The 25,683-nt window shown below is 44.0% G+C and overlaps 1 protein-coding gene across 1 annotated transcript in view; it reads right to left on the bottom strand.

Moving 5' to 3' along the window:
• The window catches only part of LOC124619333 (protein phosphatase 1 regulatory subunit 14C), a 542,581-nt gene that overhangs the window by 51,243 nt on the left and 465,655 nt on the right, over positions 1–25,683 (bottom strand). The window lies entirely within an intron of this gene.

Genomic DNA, 25,683 nt, shown 5'->3' with positions numbered 1-25,683 from the left:
CCACTGATACGTGGCTTTGTCGTGATCTATCCTGTGGTACCAAAAAAGTAGTCAGGTTATATCGAAGCTGAGCATAGTTTGTGAGTGAAGGAAACGTCAAACTTGTTTAACACTGCGTAACACACAAAAGAAGGCCGCCTGCAGCGCGGGCCGAAGTTCGGAAGCCACGGAGCCGTTATGTGAAGCTTGGCACGCTAATTAGCAGGCTGAGACAAAGTCAGACGTGTAATAATATGGAGTACAACTATCTCTGATCTCAAGTTATTTATTACAATCAAAACTAGAAACTAAATGGAAGTCAAAAACAAAGCTTGATTTGACTTCACTAGCGAGATGTCAAATGTCGGTGTTAGCTGTCACTTTGTACTGTCTTTTCCACACTTCCATGTTAGCAAAAGAAATTTGTTGCAATAACACAGAACACAAACTATTTCATATTACTAATGACAACATAACGTCGCATTAAAAGTATGGCATTATATTACAAACACTCTTCATCACTTTGTAATTTGTAATTTAACACAGTTAACGTTGGTGAAGAACTGCGAGTTCTTTAAAACTGTCATTTCATTTTTCGACTTTTGGCCACTGCTTCTACGTCTATATTACAGCTCTTCTTTTAACTATGTACTATCTGAATATCGCTTTCTGTGTGTCCTGTTTCGCTTTTGTACTTAGCTGCAACCAATGTGTTTCATCAAAAATGGTTCAAATGGCTGTGAGCACTATGGGACTTAACATCTAAGGTCATCAGTCCCCTAGAACTTAGAACTACTTAAACCAAACTAACCTAAGAACATCACAAACATCCATGCCCGAGGCAGGATTCGAACCTGCGACAGTATCACGTGTTTCATCCTTTAACTCTGGAACAGCCCACGTGCTCTTGGAAACAGGATGTAATTTAGTTGTAGAGAGAAGGTCGATATTTCGCTAAAAGCTATTTAGGAAGTTAAGAGGACAGGAATTTTGTAACAGGCTTCAGAACGATTCTACTGCCTCCTAAGGTCATCTCATCCAAGGCAAAAATAAAAGGGATTGGGGCTTGCTGGGACATAGGCATTCTTTCTTAACCTCACACGATTTGCGAATGGAACTGGAGAACGAATAGAAATGTTATAAATCACCCTCTCCTATGCACTGTGCAGCGGCTTGCGGAGTATGTATGTAGTCTTAGAAGTGCACTTCGCATGATGCGTTAATGTTGAGGGACAGAGCGGAGCCACGGGTGCTCATAGTTGTTTCCCGACCCCCGCAAATATTACTTGCCGTCATACACTCTTTTAAATTCCGATTTTAATATTACTAACAGTTATACAGGGTGGTCCATTGATCATGACCGGGCCAAATATCTCACGAAATAAGCGTCAAACGAAAAAAACTACAAAGAACAAAACTTGTCTAGCTTCAAGGAGGAAACCAGATGGCGTTACGGTTGGCCCGCTAGATGGCGCTGCCATAGGTCAGACGGATATCAACTGCGTTTTTTTTTTTTTTAATAGGAACCCCATTTTTATTACATATTCGTGTAGTATGTACAGAAATAAGAATGTTTTAGTTGGACCACTTTTTTCCCTTTGTGATAGATGGTGCTGGTTCATCTGGGCGGTCAGTTGGTCAACAGTTGCACGTCAGTTTCCCCGTACACACCACCGCACCCGTCCGTCGTTCACTCCTGTCGTCGGTGGTACACCAAAGTTGATATCGCCACGTACTGTGTACTTTAACTACGGCGGCACGCGAACAGTTTGCAGTCTTACCCCTTTTGAAAATGCTTCCACCACTGAACCGAAAGCCATGGTCATGCCCCTGTGGACATCAAATAAATCACTCCATTCCGCATTACGACAATGACTGCACTGGTACCCCTCCCCCGACCCAATGCTAGTGCAATGCTAGTGGTGCCACCTGCCGCCGTCTGTGGGTAATTATTGTACGTTGACTAATGGGCGGTGGTCACATTAATGTGATGCCTACAAAATTATCGATCAGAACGAACTCATCTGAAAATTGTAACGAAAACAAATATTGCTCGGGCAGAAATGCAATTCGGTAACTTTAAGTCCTGATAAACGTACAGCTTTGTATGCTCCGTAATTTCGTTTTTCTCACGCTCAAATTTACTATTAATATGCTACGCACTGACCTATTGTGAAGCTTCAGTTCAGCACTTTTATCACATTGTGTAACACATAAAACTTATAAATACATTAAATGTACTCGCAAATGCGAATGAGTGTGGCCTACCATCAGCTGTAGAATGGAATGACGACAATGAAAATTTGTGCCGGACCGGGACTCGAACCCGGATTTCCCGTTTACCGCAAGCGTTCGCCTTACCATTTCGTTACCCGTGCACAACTCACAGCCAGACCCAAACTTCCAAATGTCGACAACCATGCGTCTACAACTTGCACTCGTAGCTCCATTATGTCATTATGTACGTTCCCGCCTGGCGGAGTGGCCGCGCGGTCTCAGGCGGAATGTCACGGATTGCGCGGCCCCTCCCTCCGCAGGTTCGAGTCATCCCTCGTACGTGTGTGTGTGTGTGTGTGTGTGTGTGTGTGTGTGTGTGTGTGTGTGTGTGTGTGTGTGTTTGTGTTGTTCTTAGCATAAGTTAGTTTAAGTTGTGTGTAAGTCTAGAGACCAATGACCTCAGCAGTTTCGTCCCTTCGGAATTCACACACATTTTATGTATATTCCCGCAGAGGTGAGACATTTTACTCGAAAGTCGCTTGCCCGGAGTCGGTGGATAGATATGATATTGCAGTGCCTGTCCGAATTTTGCATCGTAATTCAGAATAACACAGGCATTGCAACATCGTATAAAACTTATAAATGTTACATTCACTTGATAACCACATATTTCTCTTATTTACTTACTTATGTACTAAACCGGCGTTCAGACCTTGTAGATCATGCTCTGGACTTACAAACTGCTTCCACCATATCCTATCGTGCGTAGCTTCGATCTAGTCCTTGCGATTACCAGTTGTTGCAAATCTGTCCGTTTTCTAGTTGTTGCAGATCGTCCGTAGTCCATCCTCTAATCTTGTTCGTGATCTTCCTAGGGGTACGCTTTCCTTCTGAGCCTCCTAACAAGGCTAATTCTGGAGTAGCATCATCTGTCATGCACACAACATGTGCAGCCCACTGTATTGCTTAACCTTTGCATTTTGTAGAATATTGGGACTGGTTCGTCATAGTGTATATTTCTTCATTTTTCGGTCTCTTCCTTCGCTGTCCGAAAAATCTCTCACGATATTTTTCTCAAACACCATCAGTAATTCTCTATTGTTTGTGATGGTACTCAGCGTCGATCGGGTATCCTGGGGCAGTTATTGTATCAAAGGCCTTCATTTTAACTTTCGCTGAGGTTACCATTGACTGGCTTTGGTTTTAGGCTATTGCATGATCTGGAAGCATTAAAAATTCGTTAGTTACTTCTAACTAGATATTTTCCCGCCTTTTAAGTACGATCCCAAGTATTTATAGACTTCTCTGTTTCTCTGTGCGAAGTAATGCATTCTTATCTCCTGGGCAGCTAGCTCGGCAGAACCAACAAGAAGTCATCTGTTGATTTTAGCGACTTAATAGAACAGTGATATAAGATGTGCTGAGGGCTTAGCTTGTAATTTATAGAATCCCTTCCCATTTTCAAGACTACTAGTTTTCACGCTAATTTATCCTCCGAAAGTTGGTAGCAAAGTTAGAAAATGATATGTGTAAAAATACAAACGCGCTTACTGTTACTGAAATGTGGTTTTTTTTAGGTGTGTGTGTGTGGGGGGGGGGGGGGGGGGGGGTGTTGGCCGTACTCTGTATGAGCGCCCCCCCCCTTTCTCCCATATCCGCACCCGCTGAGAGAATAACTCCGGTACTACCTGCGCCACAGTCGATTCTCCAGAAGAGGAAAGGTGTGGGAAGACTGCTGATAAGCCCTATAGAGCCGCCTTTCTGCCCGCTCACAGAGGTTCCTTTCCTAATTTCAATCCAAATATTTGCCCTCGGCGCTCTCCCCATTCTCCGCATTCAGCCTTTCCGCAGTCTTGATGAAGATAATCTCATTCACTCCCAAAGTTTGCTCAGAGTTTCATGCCCTGTTTGTATCTGTCAGCACTCTTCTCCAACCTACCTCTCCCACTCTATTTGTGCTCCTCTGCCTGTGTGCGCTGCCCCCCACCCCATCCTTCCGCACGCTCCGCCGACTTTATAATCCGGATAGCAGTAGCTACACTTTTCATAACGAAGCCGTTAATGTAATTTAATTTGACGTATGGCTCGGAGCAGGCGGGAGAGGGTATACTGTTTAGCTTACGGCGCGGGGATTGGTCGGCAGTGAGCGAACGTAATGAGCGATCGCGGAGTCCGTAGAAGAGCGGAACACCGAGAAGGCTGGGCGGAGGGCGACGGCCATTAATTACGGCCCCGGTTAAAAATTATATCCGGCCGTCTGTGCGCCCGAAGGGCCGCTAATGGACCGAACGCGCCGAACTGCTTCCCAACTGGCGGGACAGTCTCACACGCGCATCTGTTTGCTTTTGTGTGACCGACGCGCCCTGAAGCAACCCAACAGCAATGAGTGGCGACACACAATTCGGGGCAGATATCTCTCGAAAAAACTTACTTCCCACTGCACCATATATTATTGTTTCTTCCATTTTCATTTGAGAACTGAGTGCGGGAAGAGAGGCTGCCTCTGGCAACACTGTGATTTTAGCCCAGTGGTATCTGCGTGGTCTCCGCGGCAGCAGTATATTCCTTCAATTCCTCCCTTAATGATGGTTCTCGAAATTTTTCGAATAGGCTTTCGTGGACTTATTGGCGCCTATTTATAAGAAAGCATAATATTTCTACTGTTAAATAAGAGGGCTGTTCAATAAAGAATGATTACAAAATTTTTGCGGTCATAATTCCTCGTGCTGCAATTTAATCTTAACATATTCTGCTAGCTTAATGTGTAAAAGACAGACCGCACTGGTTTCACTGTGAGAGGTGGGCGAACTGGAGACATGTTCAGTATCCCCTACCGAAGCACGCAGATCTGCAGGTAGTTGAAGTTAATGTTACAGCACCGATTCTCAACCTGTGGGCCGCTCCCTCCACCCCCCACTTAGGGAGGCGTCATAACATTAAACTAGGGCCGAGCTTATTGAAAAGAAAAAATATGAATTCGAAAACTGATAAATTTACTGAAAGCTATGCGAAGGAAAATGCATTCAGAAATAATTAAAAATTAAAATTCACGTTTATAGTACAACGATATAATACGCTTACAGACAGGTTTCTAACAGTATTACAATGCATTTTATAATTAACTTTTCAGTACTTTTAGTACGAGTAATTATCAGTGACTCCCTTGGAGCTGGCTTCCAGAGCGTAAATCTTTCGAAGAAGAGTTTAATATTAGAAATATACACTTCTGTGTTCAGCTAAGATCCAACATTTCCTGCACCGCTCATTCTCCTGAGGTACCCATCAACTTTTCGCGAGCCGCCTATAAAACACAGAAGAACAAAGCGCCATAGATTCCGGTTTTGTCGATGTAGCGGATCGTTGTTGTCAAACAGCAATAAGTTTTCTTACTCTTGGTAATTTGTAAGTTTTGTAGTTTTAGCGTCAAAATACGTTATTACATATTTATTGTTAACGTATGAGGAGGGGGGATTAAAATTTTAATTGAAAATTAAAGTCATTAATACTAAAACATTTATAAACACTGTGTTAGAGGAAGATCCAGACTTCTTTCACAGGTCATTACTTCTGACGAACTACATAATTTTGATCTTCTGAGTAAACAGCAAAGCTCAGTGTGGAAACCTATATCACCAACACCTACAAAAGCAGGAGAGTTTGCATCTATTGGTCAAGTTATTGTCATATCATTTGTTTATATTGATGGTGTGGGTTGTCGTATGTTGTACACCGACCTCCGCCCACCTGCCAGCGCGCGCGCGCTCTCGCGCGCGCTCTCGCTCTCGCACGCGCTCGCGCGCGCGCGCGCGCGCTCGCGCTCTCGCACGCGCTCGCGCTCTCGCACGCGCTGGAACCGAGCGACCGCTACGGTCGCAGTTTCGAATCCTGCCTCGGACATGGATGTGTGTGATGTCCTGAAGTTAGTTAGGTTTAAGTAGTTGTAAGTTCTAGGGGACTGATGACCTCAGAAGTTAAGTCGCATAGTGCTCAGAGCCATTTTTTGCATCGCATCCAAAGGAGAGTATTTTGAGAGGGACTATTTAAAGTAAGACGATGAGTACAGATATGTTGTAAAAAAATGATCATTCTTCACTGGACTGTCCTCATAGATCACGCGTCGCTGTCCGCTGTGCTGCACTGGTGTAACTACTGTCTCTCTTTCAACAACGAGTATTAAGTCAAGCTGCCAGTGTATCAATTACGCAACCATTTTTATGGCCAGCTTCACGTAGAGTAATGGTTTCTTCACGGCACGCCGCGACTCGCGCAGGGTGTGTACGCCAGCGAGCAGGCGCCACGCCCGCGGCCCGCACAAAGCACAAAGGCCGGACGCTGCACTGTCAGCCGTGTAACGATCAATTTGCACGCTCGGCCGTCGCCGCTTAACGGCTGCCGGCTGCGTTATAAAGCCGCTCTCAATTACACCGCAGACCGCCGGTTCTCCGCTAAATAAAAACACCGCGGCTGCCGAGCGAGACAGACGCGCTGCCTGTAGCGTCGAGTGCGGCTGCTTCCTCAGCGGGCAATTTGCATGGCAGGCAGCCTTCTGAAGGGCTCTGTGGCAGCGAGTTTCGACCGCCACTACAGAACTCTACTTCGCTCACACGGAATCTTTCCCTGGCTGGACGTCGGCAATGTACGCCGTCCAGCGACATGAATGTGACCACATGTCAAAAGCCTCAATAGCCACCCTTTGCAGCGTTGACCGCTGCTAGACGTGCAGAAAGAGAGACATGAAGGTTCTGGAAGGTACCGAGTGGGATGCGGAGCCATGCTGACTCCGGCGGCCTTATTCTGTATCGTTCATACCGATCGGTGCACTAGGTTAGCCTCGGTAGTGACGTCCATTTTCGGTTCTTTATCCGAAGTTATTATTCTATAAGCTTCTGTTACCGATCGGTCCTCCTGCCGATTTTTCGAGAACTGTACCGAGAGGTTCTGGAATTCGGTGTTGCCCTCTCGTTCGGTTCGGTGTGATTTATTTACACCTAAAAATTGATAAATTAAACATACTGATCGGTCTTAGCGTCGGATTTAGTGACTGAGTTACTGAAGAATCACGAGGATGTGTCCGGATGGAAAGTCAGTTCGTAATAGACTTTTTCCTTTGCTAGACATATGGTTTATGAATATAACATAAAAAAATAGTTTGGGCCAATATTCTCACAAAATACCTGTTATTTTTACATAATTAAGAGTTTAAACAATCATTAAATTTCAAAAGGTCGGCTCTGCTTACATATACCACATGAATGTTAGCTGAAATTACTAGGGACTTTGCGTACTTTTTTCTGCAAATGGTTTACTTAGTAATTATCAAAACGCACTTAAAACTTTGAAGTAACAATGCAAAGGAATTTTGTGAAGCCTGATAGAGGAAACCTTCCAAAATTTCTCATGCATTTACGGCATAAGCCCGTATCCTTTGGCAACGAAGTCAGCCAGCGTCTCTGGAATGGAATTACGTGGATTCAAGCACCACACACAAGTGAGTTGAGGGAGCACAGTGAATAAAGCAACATAGTGCCGTGGCAAGGTTAGCAGGTTCGCATACTGCTGTGTACCAAAATATTTTTTCCCCTCTTCGAGTTTGTAACACATTCTGAGACTTTGATAATCGTCAAAGTTAAGCATTTGCGTGGTATATTCGCTGTTATTTAACACGTAAGAGCGCGCTTTCTTAGTAATGAGTATCTTCTATTTCATGACTTCCATTTGTTTAAGAAATGAAAGATGAAATTGCTGTGTGTGAAACAAGTGACAGTGATATACTTTTTCCTGTCGCAAATAATTCACCACTTTTTTCTGAATGCGTACCGATTTGCGAGTGTGGTCAGACAGGACAACTTAAATTACTGCGAATGAAACTAGCAACAATCGTCTTTATACTTTAGCTTGTCACAAGTATTTATCTGCGATCGAATCCTTAACAACAGCAGACAAAGATGAAAGATACCTACGACAATATTTTTGGACTGTAGTACCAAATATGAAACATTTTGATTTATCAGATGCATGTTATAAACTGCAACGAACTTCTACAGCTGCACACGCCACACGCTCTCGAAAAGGCGCTTTTTTTTTTTTTAACCAAATCGTTGATATAGGGAAGTAGGCTACTTGATCAGTTGGATCTCTAGCAGTGAGTTACAACCACATTCTATGCATGTTCTTAGTCTTTGACACTCTCTTAAACAATTTTTCGGTTTCATGGAGATGAGTCCCGTCTGTGCAACTAACTGTAGGCAGTTTAACTGCTTTCAATTAGTTGCATAGACGCAACGTACCTCCATGAATTTCGAAGCAACTAAGAAACGACGCAAAACAGAAAAAAATTACGAATTTTTTGGGTGTTTATGTACGTGAATTTGAACAATGTGGTACTACACTCCATTCGTAACTCATATTCCGAAACTTACAATCCGAAACAAGAAGTCCATGTGAATGAGAATAAAATGACGTAATGTGACATTTATGGCAGTGCCCAAAACACAGTCAATATTCTACCGTTATCATGCATTCATAGAAGCACGTAGTCAGCGAAATATCAACAGTATTACGTACTCTAACCACAGTTTTCGGTACTGTAGAGCCTACGTCGGCTGCTAGCCGCTCCGGGTTCGTGCCGCTGTGGCGCTGCAGCGCGAATGCTCGAATCTGAGGCAGACTGCTTTTGATTGGTTGGCGCGAGGAGAACTAACAACAGCGTTTCAGTTCGCTAGGACCCTTCGGCATCGCTTCCGAAATGCTTACAGATTAATGTCGGAGCTCTACTTCGAAAAAAAGACCGTTCGGTGCGCCCGCGTACCGAAACGATCGGCAAAATGGCGGAAAGATGCAGAATAGGGCCCCAATCCCGTCCTCAGCTCCACTAGGTTTTTCGGCTGAGGATGCGTGGCGGAAACACCCCGATCGAGGTGGTCGCACAGATTCTCGATAGAGTTTTAATTCGGGGAGTTTGGTGGGCATGGGAGTATAGTACACTTATCCTGGTCCTCCCAGAACCACGCACGTACACTGCGAGCTATGAGAAACGCTGCATAGTCTTGCTGCAAGATGCCATCGTGATGAGGAAAAACAACTGCATATAGTGGTGGATTTGGTTCCCAATGATGATGCATAATTGTGTTGGTCCATTGTGCGTTCCAGAATGACGAGATTCAAAAAATGATTCAAATGGCTCTGAGCACTATGGGACTTAACTTCTGAGGTCATCAGTCCCCTAGAACTTAGAACTACTTAAGGGGCTCCGGAAAGGCTCAAAATCATGAAAAGTTCAATTTTTACTTTTCTGCGTTTTCTGAATCTGCAGACTATTACCTTTTAATAGATATATAATTTATTCAATTCCGAAGACTACAACTATTTTAAAATTTTTTTTTGAAATGTGTTCTACATGGGCGTGACCCACTGTGGCGCTGGTAAATTGCTGTCAAATGGTGGTATTATTAACGTCCGTGTTCATCAGGTACATTTTAGTGATGTGAGATAAAGTATGTGTTGTGGCTAACCTGTGATGGTTCAATATATATCGCTGGTGTGATTGTAGATTGTTTCATGTTTATTTACTCTGTCGTTATCTCGAAAATATTCTGTTTCTTGAGTCTCTGTTTTGTTGAAGTACAATAATGAGTAAAAGTAAAGTTATTAGAAATCCTCTGAAGGCTTTTATTAAAAGGAGAAATGTTGGAAAGCCAAAGTTATGTGTTATTACTGTAAACAATAAAGACGATAACCAAGTGAGTGAACCTAACCTCTCAAGTAAACCTGCCCATAGCAGTCAAAGTGGGAAAGAAAATACTTCACAGAAGAAGCTTGGTTCAATGAGTGAAAACTATGAATGTTTTATGGGCGAATCGGATGTGAATGAAATATTTGATATGTCGGTTCTCAAAGGAATTTTTTCAAACTGTGTAAGATGTATTCATTGTAGTGAAGTTGGTCTGGAAATCTCCATAATAAAGCACGTAGGACTTGCTAGTGAAATACAACTGAAATGTGATAAGTGTTCATACATGACCACCTTTTGGAACAGTGTTGCAGTAACTGCAACTGAAGAAAATGGTAGCAAAATCTACGAACACAACAACGAGCGATGCTTGCTTTAGACAAGGAACGCCTTCGGGCTGCAGACAGGGCTGTAAAGAGTCTAGAAATACAAGCAAGAGTAAACAGGAGGAGGAACAAGAGGAAGCTGGAGGAGGAGTTTGCAGAGGATGAAGATAATCCATCCTATGGACCTGGAATGCACTAAAAAGTTAATCCAATCTTTGTCGCTCGATTCCCAAAACTTTTATTTTCTCATACTAATTACATATTTTCTAAGGATCTTCCAAACATATTTGTTTCAAACTTTCAGTAAATGTTACACAGTACCTTCTGCATAATTTAACACAGCCTTTTTTCCAAAAAACTGTATATTTTTGGATATATAAATAAAAAATTGCAAAAAAAATGTTGTGAATTTTCATTACAATTGAAAAAAATCATCTTTAATAACTGAACTAAAATTTTGTAAAATCCCTGTGTTAAGTTGTAGCCCATATTCCAATAAATAATCTGTAAAAAGTTCAACTTCCTACCTCAAATACTTTGTGAGGAAAGATGTAATTTATAAGCGTTATTTTAACATTGCAAGTATAGGGCGTTCCGGAGCCCCTTAAACCTAACTAACCTAAGGACATCACACACATCCATGCCCGAGGCAGGATTCGAACCTGAGACCGTAGCGGTCGCGCGGTTCCAGACTGAAGCAACTAGAACCGCTCGGCCACCACGGCCGGCGCGCATGACGAGGTCGCCAACAGAATGGCACGAAAACATTCCCCAGAGTATAACGCTCCCTCCTCCGCCATGGACCCCTGCCATGCGCGGTATACTTCAACAACGACAACGGCTGCACTGATTTTGCTGCGTCCCCCCCCCCCCCCCCCCCGGCACGCTCCGCTGTTAGTTGCTGTCACCTTCAGTCTGTGAGTGGTTATTGCACTATGACGTCGACCATAGGCGGTGGTCACATTAACATGACTGGACCGTGCGTGTATCTTACTAAGCGACTATCTCGGAACCCCGCACAAGTTGCTGGTTGCCTATATGACAGCTTTCAGGTGCAACAAAAATTTGATTTTCAATATTTCGGGTAATTATTGACCGCGTTTAAAAAATTGAAATGCCGTCACAATCTATCCATAAGAGGTATAATCTTACATTAAAAGTTTAACACTATGAGACAAGCATTACAGATACGAACAATGCGTTAGTCTTGAGACTGTGTAACTGACGGCCCGCAAATACTCGGAATATATTCATGCAGTATTTGAGAATGAAGACTCTTAGGGACTTCCAACAAACTTAACATATATTTTCAGACCTTTACCACACTATCGCTGACACCCCCCTAGAAAATAATGAAAAGAAAAATGTTTATCGGTTACTACATTTTCGTTGTTCATGCAGTAAATCTCCAGCATCAGCTACGGCGTTTTCGTTTAGTACTTCTTTACTACTAGCTCTATTCGCAACCCAGTTTTCAGAAAGTATCTTCAGGTATCACTTAATGTAACCGAACAACTGTATTATTGTATAACACACAATCCAGGAGATGTATGGAAAACTAACTTTTGCTTAAAACGGAGCGCATCCAGTGTTTCATTATGAGAGCACTTTGCGCCTTCCAACAGACTTTAATTATAATATCACACGTTTTCTAAACTTTTTATTGCTGATGTACTTACCGTCAAATATTTAACGCATTAACTCATTTGTAAAGTAATTAGACGTCTGAAGCTTTTTTTATACATGGGAGTTCGATTGTTTAAAAATCGAGATATTAATGGTGATCTCTAATGGGTATAAAAGATAGTTCTCACAACGAAAAAAAAAAGAAGGAAAAAAACCCGCTCGAACCACGGTATTTTAGAAGAGGGCTGTTCCACATCCAGATGTTTTGCTTGCTTGTATTTTTCTTAATTCATTCTAACTGAAGTTTTGCTCTGCGGCTCAGATATTTCCACCCACCTCTGTTCACGTCGCCTACAACGGTCTCTAGCGCAGCAACATGTCACTGATTGTTTTTTAATCCACATCGTTGAACTCCCACGAACACATAAAATCGCACAAATACGTATGAAGTCTGGAGGGTAGGAGATGAGATACTGGCGTAAGTCAAGCTATGAGGAGTGATCGTGGGTCTAAGCCACATCAGAAATGCTTCGATGCCGACGGGCTTCGATCGCTTCATTTATAAAAATAGCCTTGTATAAATCGAGTTCTGTGTAAGCTACAAACTTTGTGAAATGCTATTTTAATTTGATAAGAAATGAACTATTTTGTAGTGAATAATAGGAAACACAAAATGTTTATTTTTATAAAGTGCTCATTAAATTCTGTAATATTTACGTAAAAACTTGAGTGAAGTAAATTTAAATACGTCGGCGCCAGCTATATCAATGCTTAAGACTCTTTGCTTACATCCATAATATCCCTGTTATTCTACCTCGCGCTTGACGGTAAGGGATGTAGCAAAACAGTCATATGGAGCCGGTTGTAAGAAAAAAAATGGCTCTGAGCACTATGGGACTGAGCTGCTGAGGTCATCAGTCCCCTAGAACTTAGAACTACTTAAACCTAACTAACCTAAGGACGTCACACAGATCCATGCCCGAGGCAGGATTCGAACCTGCGACCGTAGCGGTCGCGCGGTTCCAGACTATAGCGCCTAGAACCGCTCGGCCACCCCGGCCGGCTCGGTTGTACGAGAAACATGTTTGTGCATTCGTAGGATGTAGTATTTCTGTGAATGTTAGTCGATTATTTCGAAACATTTTGCTTCTTTACTATGAAAATACAGGTGGAAAAACTTATTGGTACGTTTATTATTTACTAGCAGGACCTACCTTGATAATCCAAATTAAACGTTTGCGGTAATTCTTCACACAGGAGAAATTCGATACAATTATACCCCTAAGACGACAGCTAAACCATTATACACTCGAGTGGCAAAAGCCATGGGATAGTTCCTAATGTGGCGGACCCTCCTCATACACAGCCTAGTGCAGCAACTCGACATCGCATGAACTCAACAAGTCGTTGGAAGGTCCTTGCAGAAATACTGAGCCATGTCACCTATTTAACCGTTCATAATTGAGAAAGTGTTGCCGCAGCAGGATTTTGAACACGAACTGACCTCTCGATTATGCTCCATAAATGTTGGATTGGATTCATGTCGGGTGACCTGGGTTGCCAAATCAATCGCTCGAATTGTCCAGAATGTTCTACAAACCAATCGCTAACAATTGTAGCCCGGTGACATGACAGCATTGTTTGGGAATATGAAGTCCATAAATAGCTGCAAACGGTCTTCAAGTGTCCCAAAATAACCAGCACCCAGTTCATTATACGTAAACACAGCCCATCCCAGTATGGAACCACCACCAGCTTACACAGTGCCTTTTTGACAACTTGGGCCCATGGCTACCTGGAGTCCACGCCACACTCAAACCCTACCATCAGCTCTTACTAACTGAAATCGGGACTCATCTGACCAGGCCACGGTTTTACTGTGTCTAGGGTCCGACCGACATGGTTTCGATCCCAGGAGATGTGCTGCAAGCGATGTCGTGCTGTTGGCAAAGGGACTCGCATCGGTAGTCTGCTCCTATGGCGCATAAACGCCAGACTTCGCCGCACTCCCCTAATGGATACGTTTGTCGTACATCCCACATTAGTTTCCGCTGTTATTTCACGCATTGTTACTTGTCTGTTAACACTGACAACTCTACGCAAATGCCGCTGCTCTCGGTCGTTAAGTGAATGCCGTCGGCCACTGCGTTGTACGTGGGGAGAAATGATGCCTGAAATTTTGTATTCTCGGCAGACTCTTGAGACTGTGAGCTCTCTAACGGTATCCGAAAAGGAATACCATAAGCAATCGCTAAGTAAAAATAAACCTCCAGGAGAGCTGTTCACTAGGGAGAGTTGTTCACTAGAGCTGCGCTGTGGGCCCAATCGCCAATACGACAACGTCGCTTGTGTACGAGAGAAGCAGTGCGTGGTATTGTTAATTTTATAGTAGTTTGCCACCTTTTCTTCAAATCGTTTAGTTTCAAATGGTTCAAATGGCTCTGAGCACTATGCGACTTAACTTCTGAGGTCATCAGTCATCAGTCACGAATCACGCGAGCACAAATGACGAATCTGCCAATGCGTTTACTCTTTTATACCCTGTGTACGTGATACTGCCGCCATCTGTTTATGTGCATATCGCTATCCCATGAATTTTGTGACGTCAGCGTAAATTTATAGTCTATCAATGCGGGCATGATTACTTTCAGTTTCAGGCAAAATGACAAATATCGGTACAAATTGATACGAGAGCGTGTCGCGGTGGGCAAGTGAAGGACAGCAGAAGGGAGGACCCTGTTACAGTTAAGAGTGGCCACTGCCTCACAGGAGGTAATTGTGTTTCCGCAGCGGGTTTGCCGCGCGGTCTACGTGCGGCAGGGGGCGTGTTCGGCAGAGGCCGCAAATCGATGGCTGCTGGTGCAGCGCGCCGGGGTGCCGTTGTCACACCGAGCACACGCCGCACCGCCTACAAGCTGAACTGATAAGCTTCACCCGCTCATCATAAACCACTCACAGAACTTTTTGCACCACGCTTTTGACATCCTACTTCGTGATTTTATGTTCCGAAGCTTCTGTCTCAAACTCGTTTCACCATAAGCAATCGCTAAGTAAAAATAAACCTCCAGGAGAGCTGTTCACTAGGGAGAGTTGTTCACTAGAGCTGCGCTGTGGGCCCAATCGTCAATACGACAACGTCGCTTGTGTACGACAGAAGCAGTGCGTGGTATTGTTAATTTTATAGTAGTTTGCCACCTTTTCTTCAAATCGTTTAGTTTCAAATGGTTCAAATGGCTCTGAGCACTATGCGACTTAACTTCTGAGGTCATCAGTCGCCTAGAACTTACAACTAAGTAAACCTAACTAACCCAAGGACATCACACACATACATGCCCGAGGCAGGATTGGAACCTGCGACCGTAGCGCTCACGCGGTTCCAGACTGAAGCGCCTAGAACCGCACGGGCACACCGGCCGGATCGTTTAGTTTAATAAACCGACTATATTGCAAAGGATTACCTGGCATCTGTTGGATCCCATAACAGATTCAATAGACTTTCCCGATACACTAAACCACGTTTGACCCGACTTTCGTGTCAATGAGTGTGACTCGTAATGTTTACGTTTGGTCCGCAAACTCTTTTGTCTTCCCTACGAGTCGGGCTCGTCAAAGTACGGCAAGGGTTTAATATAATTAAAACCATGCGAAACTGAAATCTGTTGTGGAACATCCAGCTTCAAGTACCACCAGGCGCCAATGCTGCGCACTGTTTATTCGTAAACGCAGACCAGTCGCATATTCTCAATCTCCAGAAGAAAGAGCTGTCCGCCGTCAACAGGCATACACCACATCATCATCATAATCATCATCATTCGATATTTCAAACGTTTTCGTGACAGACAAAATACTAAAGATCTGTCACAAAGTGTTGCCGCCTGTCAAATCCAGCAGCTCATTAACAGCACGTACAGTCTTGACAAGGTAAGTTGATCGATTTCACTGGTGGTGCTTGTAGTGGAGAAAATCGGCGCTAGTTGGAAGATATTCATTTACCAGCAAGCGCTGCCAATATTATAGCGTGTGTCAGCTCTGATTTTGTACACGCAGAACACTGCAGGAAGGAGACGGCGCTGCCTTCCCCTCACCGCTACCCAAATGTTGGGAGTATAATAATGGTGCACTAGCAATCAATCCACACTTTTTCCCACAACGCATGTGACCTAACATCGATAAATAAATCAGTTTACAAGCATTAACTGGCGTGGGTACAGTCTTTAAACGTACCTTCTTGCATGATTTCCTTCTTCCACTCCTTTTTCTTCTTGAAGGTTCATTGAAAATCATGAGACAATCTTTCTCCGTTTATTGAAAATATTACGAGGGTAAAAATTTGAGGGTTTCGAGCCTACACAGAGGCTTACCAGCAATAATTCTTCCCTCGCTATTCGCGACTGGAACACAAAAAGGGGAAGCGACTTTAAGTAACCTCTTGTCACACACCGTATAACATGTAGAGTACTGAAGTTCAGATTTCGCATTCGATATCGCCTTCAGAGGAGGGCACAGTACTTCCATCTTCCGCTCCACCCTCCTACCCTTGTTATACACACACAAGCGCCCGCGCGTCATTCGACAACTCGTTTCAAAGGACAGCCACAAAGCGTAGTTTAGATCGGATAGACGAATTTTCGGTTAAAATTTACATCCCAGTTTTCTGCAGTAAGTAATTCTATACGCATGCAAAAAAGGGTTCACATAGATTTGTATAAAGAGATTTGCAGCTATCGGAATGAAACTTCAAGGAAATTCTTTTCGCCGTGTAACAGAGCTCGAAAGATAGATCGGATGATTTTTTAAAAGAATAATTCAGTACTCACGACATATCACTGGAAACAAACTGATAAGAAGACAACTACGTTAGCTGGACCTACAATGACGATTCCTGAATGTATGATGCTACTAGAGCTATTCATTACAGGACAAATGCGTTCCCCATTCTGTACCAAAACTTGACTTGATCTAGTCGCGATATAAAACCAAGCGAAACGTCTCCCCCGTCCCCCCCGTCCCATCGTGAAAGAAAGCAAAATGAAGGAGTTGCCTGTACCAGACTTTCTTAGCCTAAGTTTTTTCTTTAGCTTTTGTTTGTTTCCACAACAATAGTTCTGAAATATCATCACAGTAGTTTTTATTCCGGGACAGGCAAGCATTCTTGAGCCATGCGGGAGCTATTTAGCGCTAATGGAGCGGCGCATTCTCTCGTTGAGTGTACCGGTGTAACGCCCGTGTGTGATTTGTCAATATGATTCTGTAACATTCACCTGTACAAGTTCGTTGAAGACGTACCGTTTCAATCCAGGAAGACATTCTTCATACTTACTTAATACATTCGAGGCTCTGGCGCCCTCTCGAAAGGCGAACTTTATGAAAAACGAATTATTCACAAGAACAGAATCACGTTCATCGTTATCGTCGGAATCACTTGAAAACATTGTCATCTTACGCTTCTTTAGAGGTCTTACTAGGTCACTGTCACTGGAATCGTCCACAGAACCATAAAAACATTGATTCATACAGTCATCCGGATCTTCATTCTCACTAGGAATATCTCAATAATCATCGTATTTTATTTCCGTTCGTTTTCTCTAAAAGCAGGAGGAACTTCAAGACGAATATAGTATCCATTTGAGTTGTCAAAATACAATCAAATTGCTAGATGTTCATAAGTTACATGAAGGCAATCAAGGTTGATAAACTGACTACGGGTGCAAACACCTAAGCTGACGAAGTAGGTAACATATATCATAGCAGATAGCATCTACAGAGGAGAGCAGAAAACACGACGTACTTCGAGATCCGTCCGTAACGGATAGCGCGAGAAACACGAGTAAAACCGGGATCCGTTCGCAGTGTGTAAACACGAGTTGCCGAAACCGTGCCGTGCAGGCATGACGAGTCCATTGCCAGGTCCCGCTGCTATTACTACAAGAACAGCGATCGCAACTCAGCGGTACAAGCCATCTCTCCGGGCGCCGGGCGTCCATTGGTCCTGTTCCTGTACCGACGGCATTCCGTGACAGGTCATTAGCATATGTATTCACGTGGGATTAGTGCTTGTGTACTCCTGGCTGGTTCGATGAGACATAAGGTTGTCCTGCACAGAACTAGAATATGTGCACTTCTATCTGCTACAGTCCGAACTAGCTGACGTCACCTGTATCAAAAAATGTCCAAATGTGTGAAATCTTATGGGACTTAACCGCTAAGGTCATCAGTCCCTAAGCTTACACACTACTTAGCCTAAATTATCCTAAGGACAAACACACACACCCATGCCCGAGGGAGGACTCGAACCTCCGCCGGCAGCAGCCGCACAGTCCATGACTGCAGCGCCCAAGACCGCTCGGCTAATACCGCGCGGCTCACCTGTATCCACAAATTATTTAAGACTCTGGAGACAACTGGACGTCGCCGTGGTCTTCTATTGTGACATTTTGGTCGAAGAAAAGTCGATTAGCGTTTAGGAATTCGGACTAGAATATATAGATTCATTTCTCTGATAGAAGCATATACATTGACACATTAATGCGACCATCGCCCGTGTTCGAAAATGGCATGCAGTAACCACTGACACACGGCTGGTGGCAGCACTAGCAGTAGGGCTGTATAAAGCTTGTCGGGGGGATGTCGAAAATACAGCAGTCGTTGTTGTAATGCATGAAGTGAGCAATTCACCTGACGTCCACAAGGGCACCATCAGTGGCTTTCGGAACAAGTGTGTAAGCGTTCCTGAAGCACAAAGCTTGTTAACTATTCGCGTGCCGTCGTGGTTACAGTACACTGTGCAATGCAAAATGGCGCTATCCAAAACCGACGCCGAGGGAACTGTGAAGCACCGCGGGCCATTGATGACAGGGGTTAACGACGGCTGCGGAGATGTGTACAGGCAAGTAGGCGTATTACTGTTGAAGAACTGACGGAACGAATGAGCCAGTGGGCTACTAACAGTCTCTCCTCAATCACTTTTGTATGAACGTTGCTGCGTATTGGCCTCCGCCAACAGGCGCCTGGTTCACGCAGCCATGCCTGCTGCTGTTCATCGGCGACGAAGGTTGGAATCTGCACGCCAGTAACGTAACTGGACGTTCAATAAATGGCGACAGGTGGCCTTGGCGAATCATGTTTTATGCTCCATCGAACATATGGCCGTTGGCATTTACGGTGTAAAACGGTCTAAAAGCAAACACCCCGCAACGAGGAGGGAGCATGATGATCTAGGGGAATATTTTTGTGCCATTCCCTGGGTGATCTCGTCATTCGGAAGGCACAATGAGTCAACACAAATATGCAGCTACCCTTGGTGACCGTGTCCACCCTGACATGCTGTTTGTTTTTCCTCAACAGAATGGTGCCTACCAGAGGGACAATGCTACGAGTCACAACTAGCAGTGTGTGCGTGGTTCGAAGAGCACCAGTATGAGTTTACCGTACTCTCCTGGAAACCAAACTCGCTACATCTACATCTACATCCATACTCCGCAAGCCACCTGACGGCGTGTGGCGGAGGGTACCCTAACTACCTCTATCTGTTCTCCCTTCTATTCCGGTCTCGTATTGTTAGTGGAAAGAAGGATTGTCGGTATGCTTCTGTGTAGGCTCTAATCTCTCCGATTTTATCCTCATGGTCTCCTCGCGAGATATACGTAGGAGGGAGCAATATACTGCTTGACTCCTCGGTGAAGGTATGTTCTCGAAACTTCAACAAAAGCCCGTACCGAGCTACTGAGCGTCTCTCCTGCAGAGTCTTCCACTGGAGTTTATCTATCATCTTCGTAACGCTTTCGCGATTACTAAATGATCCTGTAACGAAGCGCGCTGCTCTCCGTTGGATCTTCTCTATTTATTCTATCAATCCTATCTGGTACAGATCCCACACTGCTGAGCAGTATTCAAGCAGTGGGCGAACACGCGTACTGTTACCTACTTCCTTTGTTTTCGGATTGCATTTCCTTAGGATTCTTCCAATGAATCTCAGTCTCGCATCTGCTTTACCGACGATCAACTTTATATGATCATTCCATCCATCACTCCTAATGCGTACGCCCAGATAATTTATGGAATTAACTGCTTCCAGTTGCTGATCTGCTATTTTGTAGCTAAATGGTAAGGGATCTATCTTTCTATGTATTCGCAGCACATTACACTTGTCTACATTGAGATTCGATTGCCATTCCCTGCACCATGCGTCAATTCGCTGCAGATCCTCCTGCATTTCAGTACAATTTTCCATTGTTACAACCTCTCGATACACCACAGCATCATCTGCAAAAAGCCTCAGTGAACTTCCGATGTCATCCACAAGGTCATTTATGTATATTGTGAATAGCAACGGTCCTATGACACTCCACTGCGGCCACCTGAAATCACTCTTACTTCGGAAGAATTCTCTCCATTGAGAATGACATGCTGCGTTCTGTTATCTAGGAACTCTTCAATCCAAAAACCGGTTTAAAACCCAATCAATAATCTGTGGGACCATCTCATCGCGTCATGCATCCTCAACCGAGAAACCCAGGGCAGCCGTGCACTACACTGGAGTCGGCATGGTTCCATATTCCTGTCCATACCTTCCAGAATCTCATTCTCTCTCTTCCTGCACGTCCGTGCTGCAAAAGGTGATTATTCTGTCTTTTGACAGGGGTCACATTAATGTGATTGCACGCTGCACAAAACTAAGTGTATATTACTAAAGTGACTTCAATTCACTGGCTGCTTATACTAAATTCTTTACCTGAAACACAGTCGATCGAGGTGGGTAAGTTATGAAGATAACGATCTCATCTTCGGGAGGGTGCTGTTCCAAATCCCCGTCCAGCCATTTACATACGGGTTTGCTGTGATTTCCCTAAACGGCTTACCGCAACTTACGGAACGGTCCCTTTGACAGTGCACGACGGATCTCCTTCCTGATCACCATCCCTAAAGACCTCATAGTCGACGGGACCTTACTCCGTACTCTTCCTTTCTTCACTTGAAACATAAATCTAATGATGAGCGACATCATTTTTGCTTAGTTTTTCTGTACTTATTAATCAACCACTATCAACTGACAACGGCCTCTATCGCCATTACCTAGTAACTCAATAAAAACATTTTTCCAAGTGTTAACCTACAAAGGAACGGAATGCCCTTTCGAGGGATCATGCTATCGGGACAATCCTATGAGCACTAGTTATACAACGTCTCACTTCTTTGGTAAAACAGCAGCAACGGCACTACGTATGGCAGTTCTTTTGCCAATTGGGTTAACTATCACCTGAAAAAACTTGTGCTCGATAGCACAGCTCTTCCTTGGGATGACATTTCCTTTCTCAACCCATAACGATATTTTGCACACTTCGAAATCCATCGCATGGGATATTCGCTTCGACAGTGAGAAATGACGTCCTTCACGGAAGAGTTATCGTCAATGCACACGTGGCGTAAGCTTTTGGAGAGTTCCCCGACAGCCAGGGAGCACTATCCTTTTGCACACTTTTTGCATGCTGGCTCAGTAGTTCAGTAGATAAGGGACCCACTACTAATCCACAGATACGAGGTTACATCGGCAGTTGATCCCAGGATTTTTTTCGCATTTCGCTATGATTTGTTAATGTAAAGATGGGTGATATACCGAGGTTCAGTGACTTTACATTGTAAGCCCTTCTATACCTGGCTGAGCAAATCACTTCAAGGTCGGAGGAAGGAAGGGCATACCACCTCGAACAGGACAACGCCTCAATAAAGCACAGTGGCGTTCAAATCTACCTTCGGGTTGATGACGCCTTTTTTTTATAATTATGACAGATACTCCATGAAATCTCAGTAATGTGGTATGTACTATACTCTTTTCTTCCTCTGATTACCCAGGGCAGCGTAATGTGGCGCCAGGCACTAAGTTTGGTTGCATATTAGTTCTTAAGCCACTTTTACAATCGAAACAAGTGAGTCTACCGCAGTGCCGCTGGCGTTTTATTCCTGTACTGAGTCTCGCCAGTTTCGAATAGTCATTTCCGTTTACACGTCTGCGCCAAATTTCTGTGTATTATGAGACCTGTCTGCTATGGCGTGTGGCACGTGAACAGCGCAAGTGAGGTTACGAGGAACTATCCCTTTCTCAAACAAATCTAAATGTAGAAACAAGCAATGGTAACAGAGTTTGTTAACGAATAAAGCAAAATTCATACCGATGTTCTTGTCAAAGGCCGTATGTTACATTCTCTATACTCCTGAGAGTTGCAAGAAAAAGGAAAGGTTCGCCAAAACGTTTCAGTACATACACATACTTGTGTTCGAGAAAGCATATACTTGCAAACAAATCAAACAATATCAAAAACACAGTAAACAATGCCTTTTTACTTTAACCTTTAGCCGCGCGCGGTAGCCGCGCCGTCTGGGCGCTTTACCAAGGTTCGCGCGGCTCCCTCCGTCGGAAGTTCTAGTCCTCCCTCGGCCACGTGTGTGTGTGTGTGTGTGTGTGTGTGTGTGTGTGTGTGTGTGTGTGTGTGTGTTGTACTTAGCGTAAGTTAAAGTTGGATTAAGTAATGTGTAAGCCTAGGGATCAATGACCACAGCAGTCTGGCCCCATAGGAACATACCACAAATTTCCTTTAACCTTTGTATCTTATTTTGTTGCTAAGGGTCAATTAACATCGAAAATTATTTTTCTCATCAAACGACTGAATTTTTTTACTTTTTAAATATCTATCTATGTTATACGTAGTGTAGGATTTTTCTCTGTACAACGTTAACACATGTTTGCTTTCAAATATTTCGTCTCTCTTGTAAAACATCAGTAGCAAAACTACCAGGACCCTAGCAACCTTATCAGTGTGTCACGAAATCAAAGCAAGCAACACAATGAAGATTAAGAAGTCACGAAAGCACAAAATCCAATTCTATAATAGCGAGCGGACTCTGCCAGAATATGTTAACTTCTGAGGTTAGCAAACGCCGTTATAGTCCTGAGCAGCGTACTCGGAAATTTAGATCTCAGCACTCGGCACGGTCTACAGATCACTGGCGTCAGAAACACAGGCCACATGGGTGGTACTGATTTAAGCGCAGACAAAAAATGCGCACAAACTTTGTGTAGTCGATTTTGAACAGTTGCTCATGTAACCGACTTCATGGCGTCGTGGAGGCTTCTATTTGAGTGCCCCTACTTCTGAGGTCATCAGTCGCCTAGAACTTAGAACTAATTAAACCTAACTAACCTAAGGACATCACACACATCCATGCCCGAGGCAGGATTCGAACCGGCGACCGTAGCGGTCACGCGATTCCCGACTGATGCGCGTAGAACCGCTCGGCCACACCGGCCGGCTTCAATTAAGTCTTGGCACGCGTCCACACGTCGTTTTTGTTTTGAAGTCACTATGTACGGCACATACTCTGCACACAATATCCTCTTGTGTGAAACGTTCTCGAGAACGTCTTGAACACATGATTTAGAGATGTTGCTCCAATGATTCCTGACAACAATAGTGACACATTACGGCTGTGTTCACTACTTGTTGCTCACAACTAACTCGTCGAATGCACATTTGTCGTTTACTGTTGTTAATTCAAGCTTACGTGTCTTGTAAAACACTGTTGTGTTATACCAATCATTGGCTTCAGGACTGATTCACTATACTTTTAGAGTGTGTCTGACAAGTCACTGTAATCCATGCTCAAAACACTGTATTGTATATGTGTATTGGAGCACTTACAAAGAAAACCATGAATCCAGCGCATCCGTGCATTACTCACAGACCTGCATCTCTCTATGTCCTGCTTGCATGTTCCGAACATCTCAGGATTTAAGATTCTAAGGGATTCCTCAACAATTTTGTGCAATATCTTCATTAGTCATGCACCGACGTTGACGCATACAGGACTTGATTACACTTCATACCGTCTTGTCTGGAGCGGTAAGGTCGTGCTTCCTGGTGGTCATTTCAATGAAGCTGCTGGAGACGCTGCTCAACCGCACTCAATACACCGGGATAGAAAGCGTCGAAAGCTCTTTAATACTGTTGTCTACAAGAAGATAGCAACACCAGAAGACAGTATCGATTTGCAGAATGACCTGTAGAGGATTGACGAATGGTACACAGGCTCTGGTAGTTGACCCTGAACGCAAATAAACGTAACATATTGCGTATACGTAGGAAAAGAAATCCAGTATCACACAACTACACTATTGATGACAAGTTGATAGAAACAGCAAGTATCGTAAAATATCTAGGAGTAACTATCCAGAGCAACCTAAAGCGGAATGACCACGTAAAGCAAATAGTAGGAAAAAGCAGATTCCAGACTAAGACTCACAGGAACAATCTTAAGGAAATGTAACTCGTCCACGACCATATTTAAGTGGCTTACAAGGTGCTTGTTAGACCGATTTTTGAGTACTCTTCATCAATCTGGGACCCTTAACAGGTAGAAGAGATAGCGAAGATCCAACGAGGAGCCGCGTGTTTCGTCACGGGATCGTTTAGTCGGAGCGAGAGCGTTACAGAGATGATGCTCAACAAATTCCAGTGGCAGACGCTACAAGAGAGGCGTTGTCCATCACGGAGAGGTTCACTATTGAAATTTCGTGTGACTACTTTCCTTCCATATACATCTCACAAAAACGCCACAACGAGAAAATTCAGGAGACTGGAGCTAATACAGATGCTTACCGACTATCATTTTTCCCACGTGCATTGTAAATATAAATGAAGTTGTTCGTTATGAAACTCGTGCGCCTATATAGCAAAGTGGCTGGAGCTCCATTCTCCTATAATCGCACATGATCCAAGATGTCCTTGTCTTCGAGCTGAGGTATTAGTCACGTTTGCAGCATGCCACAGTAACTTAGAGTATATAAAAAATGTGGTCTGAACATGTTTCGTAATGATATCCCAGCCCACATCATAGCACGACACAGGTTTCTTTCCAACTACTGCACATAATGGCGACATTACTTAGGTTAGAAAACCACATTCTTCCCGTGTGAACTGCGGAATGTTGCACATTCATCATAAAACAAAAATCTCGTACAAGAAACGGCGAGCTGCAGCTTGCTGCTTCAAGTCGTCGTCAGATAAATTACTGGCATAGGTCGGTCTAAACATTTTTTAATATGGTCATGCCCTGTTCACCACGTTACTTCAGTTTCAGCTGCTCTATTGCGAAAGGATTCCATTAGAGACAATTCAACTGAGTGCCGGTGACATTCATTCCCTCTCGCGTCCTCTTAATGGTATAGTGACGTCTTGGATATCCTGTACGAAATGATGATGATGTTTGGCTTGTGGAGCGCTCAACCGCGCGACCATCAGCACCCGCACAAAGTCCAGATTTTACTCAGTCCAATTTGTTACACAGACCAACCTAGCCACTGCCACGAATGATGATGATGAAATGATGAGGACCACACAAACACCCAGCTCCCGGGCAGAGAAAATCCCCAACCCGGCCGGGAATCGAACCCGGGACCCTGTGATCCAGAGGTAGCAACGCTGGCCACTAGACCACGAGCTGCTGGCATCCTGCAGGAAAGAATGCCCGAATGTTGTCACTGCCTGCGTTAGGACATCGTGGCGTTAAGATTTTCTACTTCCGTCAGAAATTAATTGAAACAGTGAGGGTGGGGGGAGCTGACAGCAGACAGGTTAGAGAGACAAATGCAACACTGTGCAATGAGCGATCACACCGTGATTCTTGCGTCGCCGCTTCCAGGCTGTCCGGGTCTATCAGCGGCGCCCTCACATCTTTGCCCCCTCCGCGAGGTCGGTGATTTGTGTAAACACAGGCGGCTCCTTCTATAGAAGACTGAAGAGTTAATTATCTGAA

This window comes from Schistocerca americana, chromosome 6 (genome assembly GCF_021461395.2).
Source record: "Schistocerca americana isolate TAMUIC-IGC-003095 chromosome 6, iqSchAmer2.1, whole genome shotgun sequence".
Classification (NCBI taxonomy): Eukaryota; Metazoa; Arthropoda; class Insecta; order Orthoptera; family Acrididae; genus Schistocerca; species Schistocerca americana.
This window is presented reverse-complemented; position numbering and strand designations above follow the sequence as displayed.